Source organism: Ornithorhynchus anatinus, chromosome X2, assembly GCF_004115215.2.
Source record: "Ornithorhynchus anatinus isolate Pmale09 chromosome X2, mOrnAna1.pri.v4, whole genome shotgun sequence".
NCBI classification, from domain to species: domain Eukaryota; kingdom Metazoa; phylum Chordata; class Mammalia; order Monotremata; family Ornithorhynchidae; genus Ornithorhynchus; species Ornithorhynchus anatinus.
In genome coordinates, this window is record NC_041750.1 from 20,447,833 (window position 1) to 20,467,540 (window position 19,708).

Sequence of the window (19,708 nt, forward strand, 5' to 3'; positions counted from 1 at the left end):
ACCACAGTTATTATTTGGGAGGCCTGGAGGGCCTCTTCAAAGCTTGTTTTGCACTTATGTTTTTGTTAGGTTCAAGAAGGATTTGGGTAAATTCAGAATTGAGCATTCAAGTAGGGGTTCCTACAGGGAAAATCAGGGATATAGAGTGAAAGTCAGGGATGATAGCAGGGGTAAACTTGGAGCAGGGTGTTGGGGGAAGAAGGTAGAGGAGGTGGATATAGGAGGTCTTACCTTTAAGGAGATGGGGAGGAAAAGAGAGGGAGATAGAGGAAAGAAGGCCCCAGAGGAGGGGGAAGGCAGTTAGAAGGGAAAAGAGAGCTGGAGAAGAGGTAAAGAAAGGAAAAGAAAGGTGGAGGGAAGGAGGAGATGGGGTTAAGGGGAGGAAAAGGAAGCTCAAAGTAGTTTGCATTGCTTCTCACAGTGCTTCTTGACTATAAGCTCCTTGTGGGCGGGGAACATGTCTACCAATTCCATTATACTGTACTCTCCCAAGTGCTTAGTACAGTGCTCTACACTCAGTAAACATTCAATAAATACTGTTGATTGACTGACTGATTCTCACAGTTCTTGCATCCATACGAGGTCCTTGGGGCTTCTGAAGGGGAGCTATCCAATCTCCTCATCTAAGGTGGCCAGCCATCTGGTTTCATCACTTAGCAGCATTTGAGTGCTTAGTCTGCACAGTGCTTGGGAGGGTACAGTAAACAAGTAGACAAGATACCTGCCCTCAGTGAGCTTGCAATCCAATGAGGAATTTGCAGTCTAGTTTTTACCAGACATTCCAGTTTTCAGCTGGTCAGTTTCGCTACGAAGAGCCAAGCACAGTGCCTGCCTGGAGAATGCCCCCACTGTTTTGGGTGGATGGGAAGGGGCAGTCTCCAAGCCCCATGAGAATGAGAGAATAAGTGGCAGGGGTTCTGGCCTTCTCCTCCCTTCTCGGCAACAGGGGGCTGCAGGTGAAATCACCATCTCGCTTCAACTTCTGCTCCCTTTCCAGCTCCAGGAGTTAGGGCAGGCCAGCTCTGGCTACCCAAAATGCTATGGGAGCTTTGGCTCCTCAGTGTTAATGGCATGGGGGCCATCTCCTCCTTCATCCCCATGGAGTTGGCCTCTATGGATGTTAGCACCAACATTTTTACAGCTTAAGCATTAGCAAGGCCATCAAGGAGTGGAACAATCTCAAGATTCCTCTACATGTCCTGTTTCCACAGTCAGTGACAGAATATGGACTGACCTTGTACGAAAAAGACTTTTGTTTGCATATTTTCAGACTGAAGCTGGACAGCACGTTGAGTTCAGTCCAGGACTTTGTTCTGGTGGAAAGGAAAGGTGGAGGAGTTTGGGAAATTCCAAACCATCATTGATACTCTGTCGGTAGATTCTGCTTCTTCTACAAAAATCTATCATTGGTATTTATTGGGTGCTTACTGGGTGCAAGACACTGTACTAAGTGCCTGGGAGGGCCTGGCCCACATGGAGCTTACAGACTAGAGGGGGAGATGGAAATTAAAAAAATGAAATGGGGATATATACATAAGTGTTGTGGATTAGGATGTGTATGCTTCTCTTATTTTGCCAATTCCATCTGGAGACTTCTGTCGATGGTGGCTTTGAGGGGCGTGCTTTGGCAGCAGGCTCTTGGGAAAAGAAACTTTATTGTCATGAGGTGGAAGAGTGTGGCTTCTTTATCAGAGGGAACAAGGCAGCGCACCTGATACTCAAATAACCCACAGCATATCCTTCTACTTTGTCCCTTCCTCTACCTATGATTTCTTTAAATGTCTGTCTCCCTGACTAGATTATAAGATTCTTCTGGGTAGGGGGATCATGTCTACTAACTCTATTATAGTGTAGTCTCTCACTCATTGATTGATTGTTTGCAGCTGTCTCCCAACAGTCTCTTGCTCTACCACCTTGCTTGATATTAGATTGGTGCAGTGTCTTTAGAGTGCTTGCTCTGCCCTCCTCGTTTGTGTAGGTCTGATTTTTGTTCAACAGTAGTAGCTGCTTAGGTATCCTGCAATCATCCATCCCCCTCTCATGTCCCTCCCAGTGTAGTTGCATTGCGATGAACATCACCTCAATTTCAATAAGCTGAGCTGCATTCCAGCATCCCATTGTTGGTGATCCTATCTTGCCTTTTGATGCTGAGCCCTTCTCCGTAGTTGACCTTAATGAAAGCTGATGATAAGATGTTGCTCTCACATTCAAATTCACAGGACAATTCATTTTTAAATAAGATTAGAAATGATGTTATTGTATTTGTATTTTTTTGGAGGGGGTTGAAAATCTTGATCAATTCCCTTTTTTGATGTCCTCTTAATGTTTATAGCTTTAAAAAGACAGTCATTGTACTTAAAATGGTTGGGTATCTTCAGGGAGAGGAATTGGCAGGTAACCGGGAAAAGCATGAAGTCAAATTCATGCCCAGAAGCCTAAGAGAAATCATTAACATTACCTGACAGTCTTCCCTCCCTAGAGGCGTACCTTATAACTCTATGACTGCTTAGCTTGCTGTTTACATCGGCACAATTCCTCAACCCCAAGTCAAAGACTTAAGTGCAATCTCTGCTGGGATCTAAGCTTGAAGATAGGTGGGAAAAGGAGACCCAGGAAAGCCTTGGGTCTTCATTTTCAACCCCAGACCCTAAAAATGACCACTGGCAATCAATCAATCAACCAATCAGTAGTATTTATTGAAAGCTTACTCTGTGCAGAACACTTTACGAAGCCCTAGTCAACATAGCCCTTGCCCTCGAGGAACTTATGATCTGATGAAAGAGTCTGTAAACTAGCAATAATTACTAGAATGCAATTGTCCTTCCCACTCTAAAAAAATGAAAACCCTAGAAAGGAAACCAGTGCTTTCAAAAGAGCCAAACCTACATTCCCTGACTTTTTCTAGATGGTGTTACTGTATTCCATATGCCAAATCAGGAGTAAAAAAAATAATTAAATAGCTACAATATTTATGAGGGAAATGCTCATTACTTTCTTATTGCCGGCATTCATTTAAATCTATTAAATTCCTTGTTGTAAAAACATCAGAATGGAAATGTTACTTGGATGAAATAAAAGGTGAGTGTGCTTTCTATGGAACACTCAAATGCAGTCCCATAAAGATGTGGTGCTTATTTCTAGCAGAGGAATACGCTTCTCCAGTGCCCTTTATTAAAGTTTAAAAGAAGTGTTGACTTTGCAATACTTTATACGGAGAAAGGAGTAGAGAATGAACTTCTCTCGAACTGACCTTTAGGAGCTGTTGTGTTGCCTCCAGCTCTGTCATTAAGCACAATGGAATGCAGTAATGTTTATGAAAGAATGTAAAATCCTCACCTTGAAAGCAGACCAAAAAAAAAATCTGTCTTTCAGGATCAATCAGTAGATTTGGCATGTTGTCATGCTCCCGTGTGTATATGTGACAGTTTTGAATGAAGTTTTCATGACACTTCCATTGGCTGCTTAAAAATGAAGGATCATATCGGAGTGAATCAAAGAGAAGTCTCTCCCTCTGCATTCTCATTATTGCTTAGCTGACCTGCTCTGATCAGCAGACCTTTACATGTTGCTTTCTTTGTTCCCCTTTCTCCAAAAGTTACTCCATTTCAGCCTCTGGCTTAGATATTAGGAAAAATATCAAAAAGTGTATATCTGGTTGAATTTGAAATACTTTCCTCAGTCAAAATACCCACTTTCCCATGGAAGATCACATCATCTTTGTGACTAGGTTGTGCATTTAAGACCTGAAAACCGTGACCCCCGTTGCCTAGCAACCTGGATGCTCAGACCCTAACCCCATGATGCCTCTGATGAAAAAAGGTCAATTAATGTGGCAGGCCTGTCCTTATCAATATGCTACTGGGGTACCTACTTTTATTTCTTTACTGTAATATATCATAATAAGTTTTGTAGGTCTTTATACTGTGGTTCTCCTCTTTGAATAAAAGCATAACTAAGACTTGAGGGTATGTCTGATATAACAGAAAATGTAACCATAAAAAAAAAAATCCCAGAATAGAAATCATCTGACTGCTGACTATCCTGCTGGGCTGCCTGAGGCACTTACACATTTCCATTGAGTTATTTTATGATCAGGCCAGTATGTTATTGAAATATTATCTCTTTAGCCTTTCTCATTCTGATAAGAAATGACAGGCTCTCAGAACAGTAATACATACGGAGCACAGAATATGGAACTGAGGACAAAATTCAGCTGGGACAGAAATCATTGGCTTTAGAGTATTTCCATTCAAACCTGATCATCCTCGGGTAGTATTTTAAATAAGTCACATCCAGCGTCTCCCTTTTTCATGATGAGAATCTGGAGCCTTCATTTATGACTAAATTTACCCCAATTATTGAACAACATTAAAGAGACACCACATTTGCTTCAGAACTCTCATTAGAAAGGCAATTTCTTTAGCAAATTCTCCAACGCTTTTTAATGATTGGATTTCTAGGTAACAGCTCAGGCCCTGAAAGGTGGTAGTTGTTTGGAGAGGGCAAGGAATGCTGGCCAGAGAAAAGAAATTGTATTTGGAATAATCTCAGGGGGTGATGAAAATGGCAATATTGGAAAAAATGGCACCCTATAAGGTTACTTTGAAAGGTTCAGTGCCTGTGTTTAACTATATAGGTGAGAAACCTTATAGTTACCCCTATCTATAGCTGCACTGGGTTGTGTAGAGACAGACCTGTATTTCTAATCTCTCACTGTTTGCTTATTGATTTGTTTTTTCCGAGTTGATTTCGCTCCAATGTAGTCTGACATATACAAAGTAGGTACATTCAACAACTTGCATAAATTACGAATTTAGATTCTTTTCATATTTTTTCTTTGGTTGGGAGAGATGTTGCACTGACTGACCCCATTCAAAGCTTGGGCAGCAATGTAGGGTAATAGAGAGAACCAGATTTGAATTTAATGCTCTCATCTGTTTTGCCCAGTTCCCTAAAACTTATGGGCCCTTGTGTCTGTTTTGCCTTTCTCTTCTTTATTCCAACATTAATGGGGAAGCAGCTGTTTCTCCCTCTTCTCAAATGCTCTACAGTGAATCATCTTAGCCTCTCTGTAAAATTTTAACTTAATGGAGTCCTGGCATTTCTGATGAGCTGAGGAACTTAATTTTATAGAACAACCTATTGAACAAGCTGTTCTTGGACATTCCCATCTCAACTAAATGTTAAAAGTATTAAAATTCACATTAGCACAAGAGGAAATTTTGCATGGGTAATCCTTTAATACAGTGTTTTATGGCTCTATTAGCTGCACAGCAGCTGGTGACATGATGAATTTAATCCATTAAAAAATTCAGGAAGAGGTTTAAAAGTCAGCTTTTTAAAACATTATCTTGCTGCAAGGAAAGAGAACTTCTCCTCAGGGCCCAAATCTTGGAGGCTTCACACTGGGGCAGGTATGGGGAATGCGCCCCTGCATGACAAGCTTTCATAAGCTTACAGATTCACACCTTACAGAGGGGTTATGATGATGACAGAGAACCAAGGATACTTGGAATTTCTTACAGCTTAAGCTACTCTTACCCTGACTCTCTTTTTCATCCCTTTCTCCTGGAGTCTCTTCAGAGGTCCTGGTTACTTCTGAAAGGTCAAGTATCATCATGTTTGCATGTATGTGTGTGTGTGGAGGCATGTGTGTAGGACTGGTTTTTAATCAAAAATCCCCCCCAAACACTCTTAAATATTCCTCTCAAAAATGATACGATTTTGAAAAAGCTGCATCAAGAAATGCACGACTAGAATAATACAAATAAAGAGGTAGATGGAAGACTGTAGTCTTTAGACTGTAAGCTTCTTGTAGGCAGGGAACGAATCTACCAACCCTATTGAACTGTATTCTCCCAAGTGCTTAGTAAGTACAGTGCTCTGCACACGGTAAGCACTCAGTAATTACCATTGGTTGATTGGTAGAGTGGAGGGGAATCTGGAGAAAGAGGAGAGGTGAATGCCCAGAGAAATAGAGTTAGTCACTGGGGCACTCCAGAAATGAGAGGCCAAACTGCTACTAGCATCTAGGACTCCTGACTCTCCACCAGTCCAACTTGGCATTTTGAATATTTCTTCCCAATATCAAACTGAAACTCCCACTCCTAGGAAGAAATTTGCCCTTTGTCATGAATTCGGTGCATTTTTTTTTTTAGCTAGGACAAGTTCCTTAAAACCAGGAATTTGCTTAGAGGGAGAATTTCTTTGTTTTGCATAAAAATGTATTCTTTGGAAATGAAAGCAAATGAATGTCACCTTATATCAAATTGGTGAACATTTGTAGAAGAATCACTTACGGTATGCAAATACACTTGAATTGAAAAAATGGTAGTTTCAAGGAGCAATATGTTTATATGTAAGAATTGTGTGGGCTCTCAGGTTTTTATTCTCACAGTTTAAATCCTGGGCTTAAAAAAACAAAAACTGCCGCTTAACATTGGGCAGCCATACACATCATTACAGAATCTATTTTATCAGGGGTCAAGGATGTCTGATGCTGTTTAAATATCTAGTCAGTCAATCGTATTTAGTACTGTGGGCAGAGCACTGTACTAAGCAGCTGGGAGAGTACAATATAGCAGGCACATTCCCTGCCCTCAGTGAGTTTATGGCCTAGAGGGAGAGGCAAACATTAATATATAACAAACCACCAGCTTGCAACATTTCAAAATAGACAGCACTAACTAGTTAGAGATATATTTTTCTCCTAAAATCATCATGGTCATTTGACACACCAGTATCTAGGTAGGGAAGGTCTTGGCTAATATCCCATGGTCAAGCCTACATGATTTTAAACAGATTCTTTACTTTCGCTTTCAATAATTCATTGGAAGTCCAGTGTTATTTGGAAAACAGCTTGCCCTCAGAGGCTGATGAGGTGAAATTCATTTTGATGATATCTTCTGTTGCCTTCTTTCTGGTTGATCTTTCCATCTGTTTGATAATTGTTCACCCTTCTTTTTGCTTTCAGTAAGCTAGGTCAATTTATATCATTTTCTAGTGACAAGGCCTGTCTTGAGAAAGTGTGTCCAGTTTGAAAATTTGCCTGGGATTATTTGATTTTTAAAAATGAATCAACCATCAGTCAATGTATTTACTGAGAACTTACTGTGTGCAGAGTACTGTCCTAAGCTCTAGGAAGAGTACAACACAAAAGAGTTGGTAAAAGAAGAGCAAACCCCCCCCAAAACCGTTTCTCGCAAAGGCTGAGATCCCACCCCCACAATCTAGTCAATAATCAATTCCACTTGTTACCCTTATCATTTTCACTACCATCCTCACTCCCCATTTGATGTTAGGTTCGATCATGTTTTCCTGTTCATTTGTATAGGGGAAAGGGCAAGAATCACCTATCAGATCAGTGGGTAAATAGAAGTCTTCTGATTGAATACTAAATTCTATTTTTTTAAAATGGCATTTGTTAAGCACTTTCTATATGCCAGGTACTGTTCTAAGCGCTGGGGTAGATACAAGGTAATCAGGTTGGACACAGTCCCTGTCCCACATAGGGGCTCATAGTCTTAATTCCCATTTTACAGATGAGGTAACTGATGCACAGACAAGGTAATCAGGTTGGACACAGTCCCTGTCCCACATAGGGGCTCATAGTCTTGATTCCCATTTTACAGATGAGGTAACTGATGCACAGACAAGTGAAGTGGCTTGCCCAAAGTCAAACAGCAGACAAGTGGCAGAGTTGGGATTAGAACCCAGGTCCTTCTCTCACCCAGGCTTGTGCTCTATCCACTAGGCCATGCTGCTTTTCATTAATATTCAATTAAATACTCACTCCAACCCTTGACAACTAACACCATTTTCTCAGAACATTACTTAAATGGGGACAATAGGGGGAGGTTTCGGGGTTAAAAACTCCAATAATACAATAGCTCGGCCACCCAGTTGAACTGTATGTGAATCTTATCTAGTGTCTTGATGAACTGAACCCCAAGAAACTTATTTCACCTCAGAGAAAGATTCTGTTCAATTAGTGTATCCCCAAATGCTTGTATATTATCAGAGAGGGTCCAATGGAAGGGAGTTGAAAGGCTACCTTCCACCTCTGTCTCTGATCGCCAAGATCCGAGGAAGGCGGTGGGGGGGTAGGATAGGCTGAACTCTTGGGCTCCATCTGGCCCCGGGGGTGCCTAGGTTGAGTTCAGGTTTGCAGCCCTGGCCAGGCCACTGAAGCTGGCCTTTATTCTGTGCGGAGGTCAGGATGAAGGCTCAGTGTGGCCCATGTTTGTGTGATTGACCCACTGCATAACTGGTCCCGGGAGAAGTGCCAGGGTCTTGAATACTGGTCGACTCCACTGTCATTGGTTGAGTTGAAGATCTCCTAGTTGGAACGCTTAAGCCAGGCAGGAGAAATTGGAGGATTTTGAGTGCTGAAGACAAGGCAAAAATAACCACATAACTCTTCCCTCTCTCTTTCATGCTGCATGGCTACATATTCTTGTATCTTAAAGGGGCCAAGTCTAAGCTCGTTGTGGGCAGGGAATGCATCTGTTTATTGTTTATTGTACTTTCCCAAGTGCTTAGTATTGTGCTTTGCACACAGTAAGTGCTTAATAAATATAATTGAATAGAATTGAATTAAAGGGGTTGGGACATCAGCACAGGGCCTGGGTTTCTGACCAAAAGTCCTGTGCCTAAACCCTGCCAATTCAATCTGTCGCTCAGTTCGTCAGTGTGGTTTTTTGAGTCCTCAGTGTGTACAGAGCACAGTACTAAGTACTTGGAAGAGTGCAGTGCAGTAGAGTTAGTAAACATGATCACTGTCCTCAAGGAGTTTACAATCTACAGTTGTCATATCATTTAATCCATTAGTGAGGGAGAGAGAGGCCAAAATGAATTATGGGAAAGGGAAGCAACTGAGAATAAGAAGACTATGTGCACAAGTGCTGTGAACTGGGTGGGGTGAGACCTAAGGACTTAGGAGGTAGGTGACACTGTACGGAGTGAAAGGAGATGAAGGATTGTCATGAAATCTTCCCGTGGTAGATGAGATTTTAGCTGGCTCAAATTAAGTCCTGGAGAGACTCCATCGGCTTCTGGTACTTGTAGTCCCACTAAGCTCTTAGAAATTTCCCAACATGAGTGATTCTTTTGCGTTGGCACAAGAGCGTTTAACACAGGCCGAGCTCGTACTGAAGTCGGCTCCTTGGATCCATTCTGCCGTGCCCTCCTCTTCCTTCAGTGAGGAGACGGATGCCATCATTTCAGATGGCACAATCTGGTAATCAAACAGACACCCATTAAAAGGAATGACTGTCAAAAAAATTTCCTGCCTATTCGCTATTAACGACCCAGAATGTGAAGGTGCAATTCAAATGGTTTATTATTGTTACCCGTCTGTAGCAATATATTACAGTTTACGCTTTGGTTTGGAAGTTGATTACAAGTTTTATGAGACTGAGTGCCTGTTATTGGCAATCTTGATGTTTTTCTTTCCCCTGTTACATGTCACAGGCAATTGATTTATATGTAGTCAATGAATTTTGTTGTATTCCATCATCTGAATAAAAAAAAATTAAAGAAGAACAAATGTACTGGGGAACGGAGAGAGGAGAATGAAGGTTATATGAATAATAGGAAGGAATTTGAAAATATTAATAATGTGTTCTGCCGGGGGATCATATTCCAAAAATGTAAAGGTATTCAACCATTTTTTTCCTAAACTTGGGATAATGTAGCAAGCCCAAAAGACCTCCTGAAACCATATGTTGCACTTATTATTTGAGGAATAAAAATATTACACTCCTTAATTGCTAAGAAATAGCTTTATACTGACGCAGCACTTGGCGAAGACTTTAATAGGATTTTCTCATCTTCCCTTTCAACTCCCTAAACCTGCTTACATTAATTTTACTATGTTCCACATAGAGTTGATACAACGCTGCTAGCTAGGGAGTATCATTCTTCTGTTTCTTGAGACAGTTAACCTTGTTCACTGTAACATAGTTGGGATTGCCAAACAAGTAGATATGGCCCCTAAATGGACCCTGCCCTCTGCAAGCATGCATGCGGGAAGTTAATACAGTTCTTGTACACTAGGAAAGTACCTGATCAGCATAGGCTATTGTCCAGAATTACGTAGTTAAAATTAAAGAATTATATCCTAAAATGGTTTTTAACAGCAAGAGAGTAACATGCTCAGAGAGTAATAGTAATATTGGCAGTAATAACATTTTTGAGCTCCCACTTCATATATTTCACTGTACTAAGTACTTAGCTCCTTGAGGACGCTAAGCATCTCATTTCTAAAGTATTGTAGTCTCCCGAGCTCTTCGTAGAGTTCCATGCACATAGTGAGCACAGAGTAAATGCCATTGATTGACTGGGTAGTGCAAACTAATGAAGCGACAATTTCTCTGCACAAGAGGAGTTTACACTCTAATGAATAGAAGCCTGGCAACCATCCATTCTTTCAGGAACACTCTTAGGAAATAACAAGTAATAATAACGATAATAATCGTGGTATTTGTTAAGTGCTTACTGTACTAAGCGCAGGGGTGGATACAAGCAAATTGGGATGGACAGAGTTGAGTTGCAAGAGTTTCTGGAGAGCTGGACTCAGTGTCCGGTGACTTCACATTTTTGGTGTGAAGAAGTGAATCTAGATCGGTTTCTGAGGGAGTTGGGTGAACTGACCTCAGAGGAGACCCTGAAGGAGCAATCAGGGAGACAATGCAGGTTCTGAATAATCTTTTTGTCCATGTTCACATATGGGGGAAAAATGTAGTTAGCAAAATTTGCATATGAAGGACAAGGACACAGAAAATAGCTCAAGAAAATTAACTACAAAGCTTGAGCAATGAATGATACGTTTTTGGAGAACACATTTTGACACTTTGATGGCTTTTCCAAATGCGATAGAAAGATTGGGAGTAGAAGAGGAAGCTTATAGTAGAAAAATATCTGAATATCTTAGGAAATTATTTTCTGTTCTACATGAAATTCTGCTTGCAAAATTCTTTTAAATTGACTTGGATCTGAGCAGCAATGGAATGAAATTGTACGTAAGGCCATAAAAAAGAGGATAATGATCCCAAGCACTATATCTAGCTGTGGGTCAAGTAGTGGTGACTGGTAACTGATGTTGATTAGAGATGAGGCAATGGAAAAGGATGGTGACAGGCTAATCAAGATAGAGAAATCATAAAAAAAACCCTTTCCTCAATGCTATGTAAAGGTAAATGCAACAACTGGCAAGTCCTCTTGAGCCCTATCAGCTTTATGCCTCAAACCTGACACCCTCTCTCCTTTTCTGAATGTCTCCTTGGCAATTCCACTTCAGCCTTGTGGAATTTATTTCCTCTTGAAGTGATTTCCTCCAGGATTTCCGCTTTTGTGCATTCAGTAGGGAAGTAATGTGGCCAAATGAAAGAACGCAGGACTAAGAATCAGGAGATTCAGGGTTCTAATTCCAGTTCTGCCACTTCCCTGCTGAGTGACCTAGGCCAAGTCACCTAACTTCTCAGTGCTTCAGTTTCCTCATTTGCAAAATGGGGATTTCAATGCCCTTCTCCCTCCTAGACTGTCTGCCCATGTTGGACAGGGACAGTGTCTGACTGGACTGTTTTGTATCTACCCCCAGTGCTTAGCATAGTATTTCCCACATTGTAAATGCTTAAGAAATAGCACAGTTATTGTTATGAATAGACACATCCCTACTCCCACAATTTTGTTCAGTTCTTATGGATTTTCTGCCATCCTCCTTGAAAACACCCCTTGCTTCCCAGGTCCTCTGAGGCTACCAACCCCTTTATTGTATTTCTAGTGTCTTAAGTTATTTTTTTTTATCAGTTCTAACTCTCATGGGTTCCACCAGAGATCTTGGTATTGCTGCTGCTAAAAGTTCAGGTGAGGGGAGAGTGTTTACATATCTGAGAGGCACTGGGGCTAGCTTTACTTACCTCGAAGGAAATGAAGCCATGCTTTTCATGCCTTACCTAACAGTGGAACAAAATTTGCCAACTCCCTTTGCCTATAGTCCCAATCCTCTTTCTTCCTCCCTCTGGCTTGTCCTTCCCTCACCCACAGTGGTACATTTGCTGTTTCACCTCAGTTGGGAATGTGAGGGAAGGTCAGGGTGCATTGTGCCCCCAGAACTGAGGCCCTTAGTAAAAAAGATTAACAAGTACTATTTTAAGATGAAGGATGCCTCTTTTCATGTCCTGAGAGGATTTTTTTTTAATTGTATTTGTTAAGCACTTACTACTACTACAGAGAAGCAGCGTGGCTCAGTGGAAAGAGCCCGGGCTTGGGAGTCAGAGGTCATGGGTTTGAATCCCAGCTCTGCCACTTGTCAGCTGCGTGACTGTGGGCAAGTCACTTCACTTCTCTGTGCCTCAGTCACCTCATCTGTCAAATGGGGATTAACTGTGAGCCTCATGTGGGACAACCTGATGACCCTGTATCTCCCCCAGTGCTTAGAACAGTGCTCTGCACATAGTAAATGCTTAACAAATAACAACATTATTAGCATTGTATTAATTGCTGGGGAAGACACAAGATACAAGAAGCTCTCCCTCCTCAAATCGGACCATTACTCTCCCCTCCTTCAAAGCCTTATTGAAGGCACATCTCCTCCAAGATGTCTTCCCAGACTAAGCCCCACTTTTCCTTATCTCCCACTCCCTTCTGCTTCACCCTGACTTGCTCCCTTTACTCTTTCCCACTTCCCATGCCCCAGCCCCAAAGCACTTATGTATAGATCTGAAATTTTATTTCTTTGTATTGAGGTCTGTCTCTCCACATCTAGACTGTGAACTGATTATGGGCAGGGAATGTGACTATTTACTGTTGTATTGTACTTTCCCAAATGCTTAGTACAGTGCTCTGCACACATTAAGTACTTAATAAATACGATTGAATGAATAAGCAGGTTGGACACACCTTAGGGCCCACATGGGGCTCACAGCCTTAATCCCCATTTTACAGGTGATGTAACTGAGGGACAGAGAAGTGAAGTGACTTGTCCAAGGTCACACAGCAGACAAGTGGCAGAGCTAGGATTAGAATTCAGGTCCTTCTGATTCCCAGACCCATGTTCTATCCACTAGGCCATGCTGCTTCTTGAAAGGGAAATCTGTACAGAATTTGCCTGTACATTTTCAGTGCCCCCATTTGATGGCAATGCAGATCAAGCAATAATATTTATTGGGCACTTATAAGTGTGCAGAGTACTAGATAAAGTGTTTGGCACAGTCCAATAGAGTAAATAGACATGGTCCTTGCCCTCGAAGAGCTTACAGATTAGTGGTGGAGAAGGAAATTCAAACAAACTGCAGAGAGGGGGGTAAAGGGAAAGGGACTATATGTATGTATAATCCTCTTTTCCTCCTATGTGAGTTAGTGCTTAAGCAATAAAGTATGTAAGATACATACATAAGTGTTACAGATGGTTCTGAGTACATAAATAATGAGTTGGCTCGTTACATGTGCAAGGTAAACTGGGAAGAAAGGAGGCCGTAGGCTACTCTGGAAGGATGGATGAGTCTTCAAAGAAAGTGGCAGGATAGTTGTAACTAGGCTGAGCAATGAGTGAGGTATGACAGGGAAATGAATTTTATGACCCGGTGGATCCAGTCAATGTCTACTCTTTATTTGGGGAGATTAAACATTTGCTTTGGACTCTTGAGTTTGTATTCACGTTTGCTTAATTGCTTCTATGCCTTTGGAATTCTTTGGCTTTCCTTGGGTTCGAATATTAGCGAGAATAACAAAGAGGCCAGGTCAAAATAGTAGCCTGCTGTTTTAATGCAATACATGCATGACATTATCTTTTCTATTTATAGTTAGCCTCTGACTGGTGAGTTCACAGGGTAAACATCTTTCTTTGAAAGAGGAAATAGGAAAAAAAAATCCAGTTGGCTCCTATTTTCACAGCACTGTTTAGCGGATTGCACTACAAATGACATAAATTAGTCCCGTGTGGTATTTTCCCAATAAAATATTCATTTTATCCCAGAATCAAACCACACAGTTTCTTCTGTTGGTGAATACTTTCAATTTGTAATTTGTTTTCAAAGGTACTGGATCAATCGCTTATTTGGGGGCAGACAAGACGGCTACATTTTTTTAGATACAGTTCTGGGAGCTGGAAATCTTTCAGCCCTCTTATTTCCTGGGAAGTCTTTGTGAGACTTCACAGAGAGTGTTTAATGGAAAAGTACTCCCAGACTGTTTGCAGTCATGATGGTTTAAATGCTTTGCTTGGCAAATATGTGGCTCCAGTAAGATTGTACCTGCTTTGGTGTTTCCAAAATTGCTGGGGAGTCCCCTGGCATTTTTCGATCAGTGAAGACCCAACTTTGTTGAAATGGACTCAGTTACTGACTCTAACTGCAGATAGGGCTACCTGGAACTTTGTTGTGTGGGAGTCCCTTTGTTTTGACTCAGGTTACAACAAAGTGCCATTCTCTTGGTTGGTGGATGTGACACACAAAAAGCATGAAGTTGATCTGAGTGTCACAGGCCTTGAAGAAGTGAGTGGGCAGAGGCAGAAATAGAGGTCGGGAAGGTGAGCCTATCTCTCTTATGTAGGTGGCCGGTCTCATCGCTGGACAGCTCTTTCTTGGTGCCTGACAATTTAGTGTGCCTAATGGAGATGAGAGAAAGGAACGGCGGGCTAATAGTAATATTAGTGACAGTAATATGGACCATCGTTGGGGTTGTGAGCTTGATGATTCTCTTCCAGAGGGGGTGAAAAAAGGAGGGAGAGTGGGGAGGGGAAGGACAATCAAATTCATTCAACCATTATCAAATATTGCCGGGGATCACACAGAACGAATGTTCCCGACTCCATCAAGGACATTTCTTCCATTTAATGAGCACGCAGGAAGGAGACATTGCTCAAGCGCAAGGGTTCGGTTTGCAGTGAGCCACAAATCACATTTCATTTATCAGGCCCTACAGATGACAGGATATCATCTAATCCCTGGAGAGTCATATTCATTAAAAAGAAATCTTAAGTAATTACAACAATTAATTGACTTGAAACAGTTTCTGGTGGATAAGGTTTACATAATTCATTTGCCAGACAAAACAAGCCTGATTGAGTCAGGGCAACACGTTATTTAGAAATGTCCTCCTTCTGACACAGCTGGGGGAGGGGGTGGTCCTCAACACCTGAGCCAACATAAGGAAGGGGTGGCCAGAGGGCTGAGGAGGGAAGGTCATCCTCTGTTTTTATAGTGAGCTAACAGAAAAATGCAGCATGGTTCCACCCAGAGAGGCTGACACAGATGATAAAGCAGGCCAAGGAGCTGCAAGACTCAAGAGAGAGTTAGAGAGAGAGAGAGGTAGTTGTTCAAAGGAACAGCGGTCTGACTTCAAGAAGGTACATGACAATCCCTAGACAAGACCTCCAAAGGCCACAGGATATAAACTACAAGAGGTTGAGGAATCCAGATTTAAATAACCTGGGAAGCAGTGTGCAGAAGCAAACAATGTCCCACCCCAACAATATTTTCTAGACATTTCCATGGGCTGAGCATATTTCCTTTAGCCCCAATCTTACCCACTGTGGGAAGTCTCTAAGCCCTTGAGTATGGAGTTCAGTTTAGAGGATATTATTGTATTTTATCTAAAAGTGCTTACTATGTGTCCAGCACTGTCGGACACAGTCCTGTCCCACACTGGGCTCACCATCTAAGTAGGAGGGGGAACTGGCATGGAATCCCCAGTTTACATTTGAGGAAACTGAGGCACAGAAAAGTTAAGTGATTTGCCCAAGATTACACAGTAAGCAATTGACAGAACCAGGATATCTTCAGCAGATAGCTATAGCCAGGACTGGGGCAATGAAATACACTTTCCCCAGAATTTTTTAAGCTGGGATTCCAGTCAAATAAAATCTATTTGCCTTATAACCAGGAGAAAATTTCCCTGCACACTCACTTGTGGTTCCCAAGATTTATGGGTTTTAGCCAAAATGCCCACTTGGGCAGGAAGCAGAGAGAAACTGGCTCTGGATTTTCTGGGCTGGTGATATAGTTGCCGAGCTGTCCCAAGAGGATGAACCAGCTACACAGCAATCACATGTCCAGTGTCTTTATAACATCTCTACAGTCCTCCCCTTTCTCTCCATCCAAGCTGTACCATACTGGTCCAAACATTTGTCATATATGATCTCAACTACCCACATCAACCTGTCCTCCCTGCTTCCAACTTCCCCTCTCTCCAGTCCATTCTTCCCTCCACTGCACAGATCATTTAAAAAAAAATGGTTCTGTACATATCTCCGCACTCCTCAAAAACCTCCAATAGTTGTCCATCCATCTCCGCGTCAGAAGGAAACTCCCCACTATGGGAGTTAAGACTCTCAGTCAGCTCTTTCCCTCCTACCTAGACTCACTCCTTTTCCACTATAAACCCATCTGCACATTTTGCTCTTGTAACACCAACCTACTCACTGTCTCCATCTCACCTCTCTCCCCGGTGACTCCATGCTCACATCCTCCCTTCCGCCTGGATCTTCCTCCCCCTTCATATCCAACAGACCGGTACTCACCCCATCTTTAAAGCCCTCCTAAAATCATATCTCTTCCAGGAAGCCTTCTCTAACTCTCATTCCTTGAGCTCTATTCTCCCTTCTTCATTACCTATGCAACCTGCTTTCATACCCCCAAGCACTTGGATGCACACTCCCAGACCTACCGATCTATCCTCAGACTCTTACTTTGCCTATCTGTAAGTTCTCTTATTGTCCATCTCCCCCATTAGATTTTAAGCTCCTTGGGGAGAGGGGGCATATCTCTCAACTGCATTGAGATCTCCCAAGTGCTTAGTTCAATACTCTGCATGCAGTAAATGCTCAATAAATACCATTGATCGACTGTGAGGCCGATTCTGTGCCCACCTAATCTGGGGACAGAAAAGCTACCCTCAGGAAAAAAAAGAGAATCAGGCAGGTGCCCAGACAGAATGACCATATTACCGGCTCTATCTCTTCCTGATTCTCTGTGGTTCATGCCTCTGCCCCTTTGTGGAGTTCAGGTAGGAGGAAGCGACACCAGGCAGATAATTGAGTGAGGAGTTTCCTAAGAAGCCACTGTTCAAGCCCGTATCCAAACCTGGGCAAGTCATTCTCTTGCAAGTACTAATAATTGTGGAATCTGTGAAGTGATTATGTACCAACCGCTGAGGTAGATACAAGGTAATGAGAAGCAGCATGTTGCAGTGGAGAGAGCAGAGGCTTGAGACTGAGAAGTTCATGGGTTCTAATCCCAATTCCTCCATTTGTTTGCGGTGTGACCTTGGGCAAGTCACTTTACTTCTCTTTGACCTCATCTGTAAAATGGGGATTGAGACTGTGAGCCCTGTGTGGGACAGGGACTGTTTCCAACCTGATTTTCTTGTATCCACCCCAGTGCTTAGTACAGAGCCTGGCTCATAGTAAGCACTTAACAAATACCATAATTACTATTATAATCACATTTGACACAGTCCCTGTCCCATATGTAACTCACATTCTAAAGCGGAGGGAGAACAGCTATTAAATCCCTATTTTGCAAATGAGGAAATTGAGGCACAGATAAGTTAAATGACATGCCTAGGCAACAGAAGAGGCGAGCAGAGCAGCCTGGTCTAGTGGAAAGAGCACATACTTTGGAGTCAGGGGACCTGGGTTCTAATCCTGGCTTTACCACTTTGCTGCGCAATCTTGGGAAAATCTCTAAACTCCTCTGTGCCTCGCTTTCCTTGTCTGTAAAATTTCAATCCAATACCTGTTCTCCCTCTTCTTTAGTCTCCGAGCCCCATGTGGGATCTGATTAACTTGCATCTACCCCACTGCTAACTCTGCTTAGCATATAGTTAGGGCCTAAGAAATTCCCCCATTATTAATGAGGTCAGGCACAATGACAGTAGGGTCCATTTGGGGGGAAGATGGAAGCAGGGGGTTTTGGAGGAGACATGGCAGTCAGGGAAGGGAACTGAGGATGGATTCAGAAAGTTAGGGAAGATGGGGGGTCAGGGCACTGACTCTTACCCAGTTCAACCAGAAAGGCTGGAAGACAAAACTAGGGAGGTTAGAAAGTCAGCAAATCGATCCTCTGAGGTTTGAATGGCAGCCACTGCTACTCCTCCCCTCCACCCACCAACTGTTTGTGAGGAAAGAAGCTCAAGGGGTGCGGGGCCATGGGCCCCGGATAGGGCATGGGCCTGGGAGTCAGCAGATCATGGGTTCTAATCCCAGCTCTGCCACTTGTCGGCTGGGTGACCTTGGGCAAGTCACTTCACTTCTCTGTGTCTGTGTTACCTCACCTGTAAAATGGAGATTGAGATTGTGAGCCCCACATAGGACAGCGATGGTGTCCGGCCCAATTTGCTTGTATCCATCCCAGCTTTTAGTACAGTGCCTGGTACATAGTAAGCGATTAACAGATACCACAATTATTCTGCTCCCAGCTCATTAGATTAAATGCAGGTGGAGGAGGTCAAGAGGTCAAGAAGACTTGCAGCATTGACTGGGCCTTGGCAATAAGAACTTCCAAATTTTTCATCTATCAGTGGTATTTATTGAGTGTTTACTGTGTGCAGAGAACTGTACTAAGCATTTGGAAGAGTATGATAAAAGAAAGTTGGTAGACATGATCTCTGCCCACAAGGACTCTACAGTCAGAAGCTAAGCTCTCTGGATTCAGCACTGATGAGGCCAGGTTTCTAAGCATCCTCTGTCCTAAGGAAATATTTTCTCAATTTGGGCCTCAAATTGTGTGTGAGGCTGAAAAGACCCATCGGGCTCATAAAAGGGTTGTCTCTTATTGTGGTGCTGTACTTGATGTTTGTAGAGCCCAGCACCATTTTCTGTCTTGCCTCTTTGTCTCCCTTTCCATTCGAAGCTTTTGCACAAAAACAGCCACTCCTTTCTTGATGGCAGTGTACCGTGTTGGTGTTGGTCTATTATCAGCAACTGACTCCTAGTTTTCAGCACTGTCTGAGGCTTTGTTTTACCACATCCTTAAAATGTCCCCTCTGCCCTCCTGGCTTTCAGTTCTCCTAACAACATTTGGGTGTCCTGCTGTCACTCATTCTCCTCACGAGGTGCACTCAACATAGCTGGGTTAAGGGGAGCAGAGTTTCAATATTATGCTCACATGGAAAATATCAACTTGCTAACTGGAAACGCTCTCCAGAGAACATCTCGTCCAGTCCCCTGCCTTCAGAACAACACCGAAATTCCCTAATGTTCTCAGTTTATTCCAAGCCTTTTACTCCCTTTCCCCAGGACACTGGTAGATGGAGGAAGATGGACTGTGGGGGAAAATACCACATTTCAGATCTTCTCAGGCAAGCGAGCCAATGAGCTGTGAGGAGTAGCTACAGCAATTGAATCTTTGAAAGATGAATAGGGCAATTCAAAGAAGATGAAGAGATTCCAAATAAAGTAAAATAAAACTCAAAACCCAACTGACCTGCAGAAGACTACTCTAAATCCCTCAAGCATGATGCAATACCTGCACAGCAACAGTCATTGTGAATAACAGACTAGAATTCCTCCTCTCCATTTGAATTCTGTCCTCCTGGGCTAAGGCGTCCCATGCCATGTTTCAGCTGGGAGTGAATCTTTATGGCCAAGTTATAAGCCTCCGAAAATAGGAATTTGTAATGGAAATGCTGGAGGAACCTTCGCTGTAGCGGTGCTAGCGGGTGCTTCCGTAATATAGTAAATAAGGTGAATAGGCTCTTCTTATCTCAT